At 38.3% G+C, this 11,850-nt stretch overlaps 1 protein-coding gene across 2 annotated transcripts in view; it reads right to left on the bottom strand.

Moving 5' to 3' along the window:
• Positions 1 to 11,850, bottom strand: part of LOC131408754 (tripartite motif-containing protein 5-like) — a 420,025-nt gene that overhangs the window by 83,120 nt on the left and 325,055 nt on the right. The gene's annotated exons all lie outside the window — the stretch shown is intronic.

Raw genomic sequence — 11,850 nt, 5'->3', positions numbered from 1 at the left:
AAGGAAGGATAAAATGATACTAAAGGTATAGAAATCAAGGGCAGCAGAGACCAAAATGTTGAAGGACAAAAAGAAAAGGTGGAGAAACAAGGAAAGGAGCTTGGTTCCCTGGTGGAAAGGACTTTTCAAAATAATTTCAAACACTTTACTTCCTGTTCATGCCACATGACAAAGCCAATCCTTAGCTGTTCAATGATTGATATTTTACCTTACTTTCAAGGAATGAAAAGATGACCCGAGGTCTTTTCTACCAAGATCTTTGTGTTACCTACCATCTATCCTGTTTGTGTTTTGTTTCCCATGCCAAAAACACATCCTTATTGTTAAATAAAGCAAACCATTTATGTCTCTGGGGTTTTATACCTGCTTTTTTCTCAGCATGGAATGTGGCCTGAGATATCAGACTCACGTACTCTTATACTTAGTGAACTTTTTCCTTACATGTTCTCTTATCATAAAGATCTGCTCTGATTAACTTATTTATAGTGTAAACACTGTAATCACCTCCTGTACATTTGTGATGATTTCTCTTATTATCATGACATAATATATGACAATGTATGTGCATACATGGTAAGAGCAAGCATTTTATAATGTGTAAATAGAGATAATAAGTGACTTATAAAGATGATTTATCTTCAATACACAGAGTTGAGATGAATCTAATGTATTTGGGATTGCTCAGAGGTCTGTCTACTCCTACACGACACAGTAACTCAAAGACAAACAGAGGAAACTTCCAGGACCCAATTAACACCTAGAGCAGTGAAGGGTATGGAAATAAAGAGATGAAGAATAGCTTGAAATTTCTGGTGAGTTTTGTTTTTGTAAATGATGAGATTTCAACTCAGCCTGGAAATATGTTGAAGGTGTTAAAAGGAGCCTAAATGTGTGTATGTATGTGGATGGTTGAGAGGGAGATGGTATGGATATACTCATAGGATCACATGTGTCCGATACCTGGGCAAAGAGAATTACAGATGAATTGAATGTTAGTCTTGAGAGAGAAATCTCAAAATGCTAGGCAAGACCATTCAGCAAATTATCATTGACAATGAATTATGCTAGCAACTGGACCAATTCCAGAAACACAAAGTGAGCCTAAACAGAAAATTTAAACCTCTAGGCACTTGACATTGACCCGGAAATTCATAGTAAATGGAATATTCAGCCTTATGTGTACAAAAGAGTGTATGTGAAAAATACTACTAGAGAGACATCCATGTTGTTGGGAAATCAAATAATGGGGGCAAATGGAGGGTTATCCAAGAATTCCAACTTGAAAGCATAATTATTGAGCTGAAAGCAGAAGAAGATGAATGAAATAAAGGATGAGGACAAAATGTATTAGGTAGAAGAAATGATCTTTTCACGGAAGACATATCATCATGTGTGAGTTGAAATGCCAGTGTGGCTGGTGCGAAGAAAACTGCTGGGCCTTTCATATTACATGAGCCTGCAGTGACAATAAAATATGACACTTCCAAAATTAAGTAACATTTAGGGACTTTTCTTCAAGAGCAAGGAGAAACTATCAGTTTTTTCCCATCAGAGAAAAGTAGGGACATATTTAGCTCAAAATATGGGCTGTGAAATGTTAAACGGATCCAGCATGGAATTGGGAAGATCAGTTAGGATTCAAGCACAGTTTCCCAGGGGAGAGAAGATGATAGCTTGTGGGACAAAGTTATGAAAGAAATGGAGAGCAGCAGATGAGAGTGAGAGAAAAGATGAGGTAGAAGGATAGGAATAGGACTTAGATTGGATATGAAGGAACAACCTGTTAACATCAATACTTAACTCTTTCTTCCTTTTAAGATGGTATTGGCTTACTCTTCTCCTAGTAAGTTTTTTTTTTTTTTCTGAGAAACCTACTGGGTTGCAATAAAGTGGAAGTTCATTTGCCTTGATGGTAAAAATGGTCTGATGTGAAAAGTGCATTTGAACTGGGTAGACTTTATATAGACCTTAAATATCAGTTGGTAAGCATTGACCTCATTTTTCACAAGGGAAATGTGACTGTTATAATGAAAATACGTCTTATTTAGGCCCTTAGAAGTTGTGCTCATGGCCTTTCATAAGATACTCAGTTCTTTGTAGCCCTATGCTTATCAAATCTATGGTAGTTTCACACACATCCACCTAGTCTGTCTTCTTAAAAAGCTGAGATGATAGGGATAAAGAATTTCCAGTACCACTGTAAGATCCTTAATTGAGAACTCACCTGAGGCAATGTCGGTATGCTGTGTCTCCTGTCTTGTATCCCCCAATCAAACTAAGTGAACCTGGCAGTTTACGTATTTTTAGGTCACATGGATGGAAATGGGCATCCAGATTGCAAACTACTGCTGGTGGTCAGTCAGAGCAGGTATCACAGAATGGTAGCACAAAGATGCTTTTTCCCTGAACTGGACTCAATATGGCCCTGTGGCCACAGTCTAGGATCAGAAGTTCTGTCCGGAGCTCCAGGCAAATGGGGCTATGAAGCAAGAAATAAAGAAAAGGAAGATCTCAGTAGGTGTTAATGTCATGATAGTCACCAAAGTTTGATGGTAAAAGATCTCCAGCATGAGACAAACAGTAATATTCTTTTTCATCTGCACAAGGGAGGGAAAAGCTATAAAGGCTGCATGGAGATAAATTTAGACCTGCTAAATGTGTCTACATGTACCATATTCATCATACATGAAGGGAACCTGGTAAAGAATGAGGTTGAAGGTGAACTGAAAGCGTAATGCAGCTAATTGTACAGATACTAAAAAGAGACCAAAGGCCATATGCAGTTACCTCCTGGCTGCAGAAATTATGGCCCAGATCAGGCTCTGATGAATAGCAAGATCAGAGATAGACATCGTACCAAGGGTAGATATTACATGACAATATACACCCTTGTTTATGACTCAAGCTTTGACCCAAGCATGGGAGTAGGGCCTCCAATTATTTCTCATCCTATTCAAGATCCAACCAATGCTGAGATGCATCAAGAGCCTATAAAGGAGGGAGGAGCAGAACGTTCTTTCTGCTATGGGGATACAAAATTGTTTTCATAGTACAAGGCTACAAGGAGCTAATGTTAAAGCAGCTACTGGCACATGGACACAGAGGAGCACTGTGCAGAAGAGCTAAAGTCTTCTCACATGGAGGATGACCCCGCCTCTACTTAAGCAGTGACCCAAGGATTCTACAGCATCAGGGAGATAGATGTAGGAACATGAGTGGTGTGTGTCTGATAGAACTCCCAGGTCAGTTGGCTGCCATAGGTGTCAGGTGATTGCACCTTACACATTGGTCTTCTGACATCTGAGCTCATGAGAATATAAACTCAAAATATCCTAGAGGTGAAGGCTAAAGATGAGCAAAAAAAGAAAAAAAAAAAAAAACAGAAGACAATAACTAAGTAAAAATCCAAATAGTAAAGACATGGACAGAAATTTCTTGTTTTGTCACTAGAGTACAATATTTTCTCCAAGTATGATGAAGCGATATATCGCTGATGTTAAATGAAAAGAGTCGCTTTTCCTAAAAAAGAATGGAAAAAGATAATTCTGTTATCTTTTATTTACCAGGTAGTCATCTAAAACTATTTACTACAAATTCCTGATAATATTAGCAAATTAAAAACCGAAGCAGAAATGCAACAAGTCAATTCTAAATCCCTGTAACAATTGACATGAGAAAGGTGCACTGTATGAGTTCAGAAGACAGGTGCCTAACACTGATTTATGACTGAGAGGGGCACAAGAATATGTAACAGAGGTAGTAATCTCCAAAGTCAACTTTGATAAAAAAAAGATTGTTCACATGAGGGGTAGACAGAGTGAGAAAAGAGTTGTAACGGGTGTCTTCTATATGCCTGAGTCAGGTGGATAAAGCCATACCTGTTTTAGGAGGTGGGAATAAACACAGAGGCTCACCTGTTCTACCTTCCTTCCCTCGTGTATCTCAGGATCTTGTCATCACACTGCTTCTTCTGACATCTTTTTATATCATTAACACCAATCAAGTAACTCATTTTGTTTATTAAAGTTAGAAAAAATACCACTACGGGAAATTCTTCCTACGTGATCATTTTGCTCCTGATTTCTCAGTTGAGCTCCAATTCAGGTGGCAGATATGGCTCAAGGAAAAGGATGAGCAAGGTTAGTAATCTTTTAAGGAGCTGCAGCCATTCTCTGTGTCTGGATAAGTGAATAGATAAAGGCTATAGAGCTTGCCAGCTGTCACCCCATCAAGGCTCCTATGCACAGAGAGGCTAAGGGATGAGAATTTATCTACAGTCAAGCAGAAATACTAGATTGTTAAACTGATAGACATTAAATTATTAGGATTCAAAGATCCCTCAACTTTTGTTCCAGTTGTTGGGAGAAAGGACTTTCTACCTCTGAAAATTCTAGGAGTCCGGCTGTCCTCAGTAAGGTACAATTAAAAATTATACAAGGTTTAGGAGATGTGGGTAAATTCAGCTAGGAGAAATAACAATCTCTCCATGAAACAATCAAAGCTTTTCACTTCTCCAAAATTCCATTCTCTTAAGACCACCCCTCCCCAAGACCACAATTTAGTCAGCACTCTCAGCAGGGAGGCTGCAAGCTGGGTCTTTTTCCCCCTTCAAACCAGCTTCCCGAAGACAAATTTATCTCACCCAAGAATATTCAGTTTTTTCCTTTGAAGTCTCCAAACTCTGCCCTCTACAAACTACTCATTTCACCTTCAGATATCAATGGAGAAGTCAAGATTCCTTGAAGAAGAATAAGGCAAGTCAGGGGCAGAGGTGGTCAGGATTCACTCACCAAACCAGGAGCCGGATCTTCATAAAGAGATTCAGAGTAGCCAATTGAAAATGAAAGTTAAATGCTTGGAAGAGGGCAGAATGGGAGAGGAGAAACTATGGACCAATGAGAGGCCTCCATTGTCAGGCTCCTGGGTACTGACAAGGCTTTTGTGCTTGGGTCAGACAGGCCAGTGGTTACAATCTCATCTCTATCTCATTTCTAATCCTGGAAATTCTTTCATGGGTCTTCAAGGTAATTCATCCTTTGGAACACTAGGCTTGCCTAGGCAATGGAATTTCACACATACCCGCCTTTTCTTGTTTCCTTGCAAATGAGCCGTCAAAAGGAGAGAATAAATTACCTCCCTTTACCACAGTGAGGACTCACACTGAAGGCTCATGAGAGGCAACCATACCAGCACACTCTCTCCTGTCCTACATCCACCAGCTAAGTTAAATGAATCTGGCCAGTTTGTCTCCTGTTAGGTCATGAGAAAGGGAATGGCTATCCAAATCTGAAATTACCTTAGGTGGTCGGTCAGAGGGGTTATCACAGTGGACTCACAGTTATGCTGACTTTAAGAGCCTGCATTCAATTTGGCCAAAATGAGACTTTTTGTAAATAGACTGGGAGGATGAAACTGTATAGTGTCATTTGTTGGGCAGTGTCATATAATACAATTTAACATATAATCTCTCTCGCTTAGTATAATAAAAATGAAACAGGAAAATAATTGTGATGGCTAATTTTACATGTCAAATTGGCCACAAGGTGTCGAGATTAAAAATCATTTCTGGGTGTGTCTGTAAGGGTGTGATTTTAACGTGAGGTTAGCATTTATATCTATGGACTCAGTCAACGAGATCATCCTCCTCATTGTGGGTGGGCATCATCCAATTCCTTTAGGGCCTGAATTTAAAAAAAGATGGAGGAAGAAATAATTGGCCTCTTTTGCTTCCTGCCTGCCTGTTTGAGCTGGGGCAGAGGTCTTCTCCTGCCCTTGGACTAACACTTGTACCATTGGTTACCACGGTTCTCAAGCCCTTATCGTGGAATTGATTACACCACCGGCTTTACTGGGTGTCCAGCTTACAGACAGCAGATTCTGGAAGTTCTCAGCCTCCATAATAATGTGAGCCAATATATGATTTATATATATAAAACTGGTTCTGTTTCTCTTGGAAACCCAGATTAATATAGTAGTAAAACAGTTCTAAAACTTTGTTTTAAGTGGCAGAGATGAACTGTGAAATGATAATGATAATGACACAGGTAAACTGTGTCATTTCAAAAGATCTATGCCTAAAAAAGACTTGGGGGAGTTAAAGGTACAAGGATGTGGTAGATGTGACAATGCCCAGTGAGATCTGGTCATATAAGGGGAAGTCAGGGTTATAAAACGAAGAGAATTGACTGGGATCTACCATCTGAGTGAGTCAGTCTGGGGTGTAGTATGCCTTTCACAGGAAGAGAGGTGTTCAAATAGACACATTATGACTTGAACTCCCTTTTCTTACAGGTCTCTGGATCTTGTTATCATGTCACTTCTGATATCTTTTCACATTATTAACACGAATCAAGCATTTTATTTTGTTTTATTAAATTTGCAAAGATGCCCCATATGGAATTTTTTCCTACGTGTTCCTCTTGCTCCTTATCTTTCAGCAGACCTCTGTTTCTGGGTTCCAGATATGGCCAAATGAGAAGGAGGATCAAGGTTAGTAGTTTTTCAGGAACTGTAGTAGATCCCTGAGTTTGAACTTGGAAGTCTGGTAGGACTAGTAAACACAAAAGAATCTTCAGAGCAAGGCAGCTGTCACACCACTAAGGCTCCCAAACCCAGAGAGGTCAGGGTGCTAGGATCATGTGGTGAGCCATGCACAAATCCTACATTATTACACAGACAGATGTTAAATTAGTAAGCTTCAAAGAACTGTCTGACTTTGCGCTATATCTTCCTCAGAAGATCTTTTTTATCCCTGAGCAGGGTCAAGCATAGCATTCTTCTCTGCTGCTCTTTGTGCAGAACTGGTCCACAAGCCTGAGCTGTGGACCAAGCAGACTTTGTAGGCTCTTTCTCTAGGACATCTTTTGTTAGGATTTATCAGGAAGTCCTTGCTGGAACTAGAATTTTCCTAGAGGTGATGTCTCAGTCACTTTACCCTGAATTAGGAAATGAAAATACATGAGAGGAAGACAATAGTGACAACTGCGATGGGAGCCTGGTGTCATCACTAATACCATCATTAGTGATCTCCTTCCCCACCCTTCATTGCAACTCCAACTGTAAGTTTCTTGAAGTCAGGTAGAAATTTTCTTATTTTGTTGCTTATTGCCCCAGACCTGTTAGAAGTTGTTGCCTATAAGCATGATAAAGAGATAGATATACAAGCCTGTACTTATAATTCTCATTTTAACTGAATTGAACATCTGAATGATAAATCATGCTTCTATTCTACTCTTCTTGCTGTGAACATAATTGCTGTTATGTAATGAAATTCAGCTATTCTTATGGTATTACTAGTATATAAATATGATTCCCCTTTGTCAAATATTTTCTTTTTATTTTCTGAGGAAGAGTCACCCTGAACTAACATCTGTTGCCAACCTTCCTCTATTTTGTATATGAGCTGCATAACAGCATGGCCGCTGATAGACAAGTGGTGTAGGTCCACACCTGGGAACTGAACCCGGCTGCAGAAGCAGAGCCCACTGAACTTAAGCACTAGGCTACTGGGGCTCGCCCTCCTTTGACAAATTTTAACCAACAATTTTTTATGTTTCCTGTTTCTTCCTAAGGTTTATTCAGATTGGTGTTTAAACTGTCCCCACTACCACACTTTAATCACATTAACTCTTACTTTGTTTTAAGGTTTTCTCAAATGAGAAAATGTTAAAAATCCATGAGCCAAAGAGAGAAATATTTCATTAGTTTCCTCTCTAAGTAGGAGACGTAAAAGCTCTAGGGGAAACACAGACTTCTAATGAGGTTTTTTTTTCCCCCTGTAACACGGAACACAATACACTGGAATGTGGAGCATGCCAACATGCTCAGCTCTGGTGAAAAATTGTGTGTGGCAAGAGGAGCATGATGAATTCAGGTTTCCCGATGGCCCTTGTTTTAAAGTATCTTGACAGGACCTGATTTCAATAAGCTGCAAACCTAGTGCTTCTTTGGAAAGTCCCAAGATATAAACCAAGGATATGGGGCCAGTTCAGAGATTCAAAGTGAGAGTGGTAAAGAAGGGATGTTTATCTGTGGAAGGATTGGGAAGGGAAGAAATATTGGACAGAGAAAAGGTCTTTGGAGAAGGGAGCTCGTTTCTTTTGCACATTGCAATCAATACCGCTGTGCTGTGCTTGTCAGACAAGCACAGTCAGATACTGAGCTCTCCAATCCCTCAAGTTTCAATTATATAATATACTTAAAAGACATCTATTCTTAATATATCTGCATTAACAACCATACTCCATATCATCATGGCTGAATATGCAAAGCAAGCAAATCTGAGGTTTCCTTTCCACTAATAGAGGTATTGATTCTAACAAAACAGCACCCTTAACCCATAGATCAACTTTACAAACTTTGGACAAATATAAAAAAAAAAGAAAACTAAACATGAAGGCACTAGAGAGTAACAAAAGCTCTACCAATCTATAATGTAATAGACATGTGGAAGAAGAAAACAATATTGAAGGGATTTTCTGGTTTTATGGCTTTTCATTTGAAGGCAGACCTCAATCGGTAGTGGGTGGGATAGTGAAAACTCAGTTAGCAACATACAGATTTATTGGCTTGAAGAACATAAGAATGATTTGGGGCCACCACAGCACCTGGAAAGTGGTGGAGAAGATCTGTGAAATAGAGATCCAGAAGATGAGATACCAAATTGCACATAGCAACTTTGACCAAGTCTCTGAACTACACATGCGTGAGACAGATAGCAAGCAGCCTAAGTAAGGCTAACGGAACTGAACAGAGATTTCAGCAGCTGCAAAATGCAGAGTACAATTAAGAATTTGAGTTTAACCAAGTTAACTGCCAGAAAATAAAAATATAATATATTCAGAGAAATAAACAAAATCCAGAGTCTCTACGTCTTATTCACAATTCCCCTGGGAGAATTTTAGATACAATCTAAAATCATTCCACATACAAATAAACTAGAAAACATGGCTTGTACTCAAGAGAAAAGGCAAGCAATGGAGACCTACTTTAAAATAAACAAGACGTTGTATTTATTAGACAAGGACTTCACAGCAGCTATTATATCTAGGGCAATGGATGTAAAAGAAAATATACTTATAGTAATGAGCAAATAAGAAATGTAAAAGGACAAATAAAAATAAGATTTTTTTAATTGAAATACTAAAACCAAAAATGGCAATCACTCAAAAAACAAATCGAGGGTTAGTTCACAAGAAATTCAGGATCATAAGAGAAAGCCTAGGTGAACTTAAAAGTAAATTAATAAAAATTATCCAATATGAAAATAATGAACAGTACCTTAATTATCTGTAAAAAAATCAAAGTTATAAGATAGCGTTAAACCACAGAACACTTACTAAAATACAACAATACTAAAACTGTATAGGTAGCTGAATTAGGTGAGAAACAAGGGAGTAAAAATCACATGTTATTTTAAATACATACAGAAAAGCATCACACAAAATCCAAACCCATTCACAATAATGATAAATTAGAAATATTAATCTGATAGAATGAGATAAGAAAAAGCCTATTGTTAACATCATGGTTAAAGGTCAAATATTGAATACATCCTCTCTACGATTGGAAACATATCAAGAAACATGTGAACACTCACCATTCATATCATTGAAGTCTATGTCTTAGCCACAAAAATAAAGCAAAAAAAAAAAAACAAATAAAAGCATAAATATTGGTACAGGCAAGTAAAACAGTCTCTACTTGCAGATGACACAACAGTTTATATACAAAATCAAAATAAATCTAGAAGAACCTACTAGAATTACTAGAAGTAAATTAAGCAAAGTCATAGGACTCAAGGCCCATCCTGAAAATCAATTATATTTTATAACCTAGCAGTGAATAATTAGAAAACTAAGTTTAAATATCCCTTTTCAATAATGTCCTCAAGTAAACTATCCTGAGAAGACAAACAATGCCTTATTTCCCAACCCTGAGTGATTAGATGAGTTACCTGGTCTGAGAGAGTTCATAGCACAGGGAAGCATGGTGGAGTTGCTGCAGATATGAGATGAAAAACAGATCTGGGATGGGACAATATAGATTGACTATGAGACAGAATCAATAGATCTCCCATCATCATCTTTGGGCAAAACGGGTGATTGTTAGAATTCCATATCATTGAGCACAGATCATCTGTCTCTATTTAAATAAGAATCTCAGGACCTCAGGGCTTAGAAACATTAGGTACCAACTAGCGATGGCTAGATCATGAATGAACCCACAGGATGAAGCCTGCTTATTCTCTGAGATTCCCACGAAACTCTCTCACATAATTTTCATTGTACATACCCATCTCCCCAATTCAAACCTAAGGTCCAGAAATACAAGATGGAGTAATTGCCAGAGAATTTGGACCATGAGAGAACCCACTCTTGATGCCCATTGATCTTTTTATTTTTAGTCCAAAATTCCTTCTCAGAATATTTTCTGAGGAGAAGCGACTTACAGGCTTCATACTCTCATGAGGAAAGAGCTTCATTTGGGGGCAGGGGACCCTGTTAAAAAAAGGGTGTTTTAAATTTTTCCTTTGTGTTTTCTAACTCAGATGCTTTTCTCTTTAACTTGTCCACATCTTGAGCTGGTTTCTATAAAATGTTATGGCTTCAGTCATTGTAGCAATAAGGTGACAGGAAAGCAGAGGTCGAATGGAGTATAGATAAGAATCAATTTCTCCCAGTGCCCATGGATGAGAGTTTGAAGGGTGTGTGTGTGTGTGTGTGTGTGTGTGTGTGTGTGTGTGTGAGAGAGAGAGAGAGAGAGAGAGAGAGAGAAAGAGAGAGACTGGATATATCTAACCTGGAATGGAGAACTGAAGAATTTCTTGTGAAACAGAGACCAGAGCAGACACTGTTTGACCAAGCAACCTGTTACTTCTATTTGTCTCAGCTCATAAGTAGCTTGGGAAAGAATTGGAAATGAAAATTCCAAAAGACTCAAAGATGCCACCACGCACTGCAGGAACACTCAATGTTGCAGCATCTGCCCTGCTTTCTCACTGGAAGAGGAGAACAAGCTTTACTTCATTCCTGAGGACTGCTATAGCCTTTCAGCTCACTGGAAAGAGTGAGGTTGACCAGGAAAAGGAAACATTCATCTACACCATTGCTGAAAGAGTCCATGCCCAAACTCCTGACTCTTCTTCTATTGCTGTGAGTCATAATGGGAACCAGCAACCTGAAGAATGAAGATTCACCCTGGGCAAAGAGAAAAGGTTTTGCATTGAAAGAGAATTACTTTGGAAATAGAAAAGAATGTCAAATCAACTTGTTCCTGTATATTCGTTTAGATCAAAGAGGCTGTTCCAGTAATTAAAATAAAAAAAAAGACTAAGTAGCTTTGAGGAAAGTAAAACTTTCTTTTATAATGAAGAAATATTGATTATGTGCACAATGCAGTATTGTCAACTACAGTTATGCACTACATAATGATATTTCGGTCATTAGTGAACCGTGCATATGATGGTAGTCCTATAAGATTAGTACAATCTAGCCTTAGTGAGTAGTAGGCTGTGCCAATAGTTTTATGTAGGTACATTCTATGATGTGTGTGCAAAGAAACAATTGCCTAATGACACATTTCTTAGAACATTCCTTGTCCATAAGTGATCCATGACTGCATAGGCAGCAGATCTAGAACTTACCTTGCATAACTGAAACTTTATATCTGTAGAGAAGCAACTCCATAAAAATTTGTTATGAGGTTAGATTTCATGTGAAGTGTCCTCACCACAATTAAAACAAGATTGATTGATACCTGACTATAAAATAGTAAAGTCAAAAAGAATATTCAGAGAAAAAAAATAGAATTGTGTACTCAGGTAACTACCTGTAAGTTGAAATAAAGATA

This window comes from Diceros bicornis, chromosome 7 (genome assembly GCF_020826845.1).
Source record: "Diceros bicornis minor isolate mBicDic1 chromosome 7, mDicBic1.mat.cur, whole genome shotgun sequence".
Lineage (NCBI taxonomy): Eukaryota > Metazoa > Chordata > Mammalia > Perissodactyla > Rhinocerotidae > Diceros > Diceros bicornis.
Note: the sequence above shows the minus strand (reverse complement) of the source record. Positions and strands in the feature narration are given on the sequence as shown.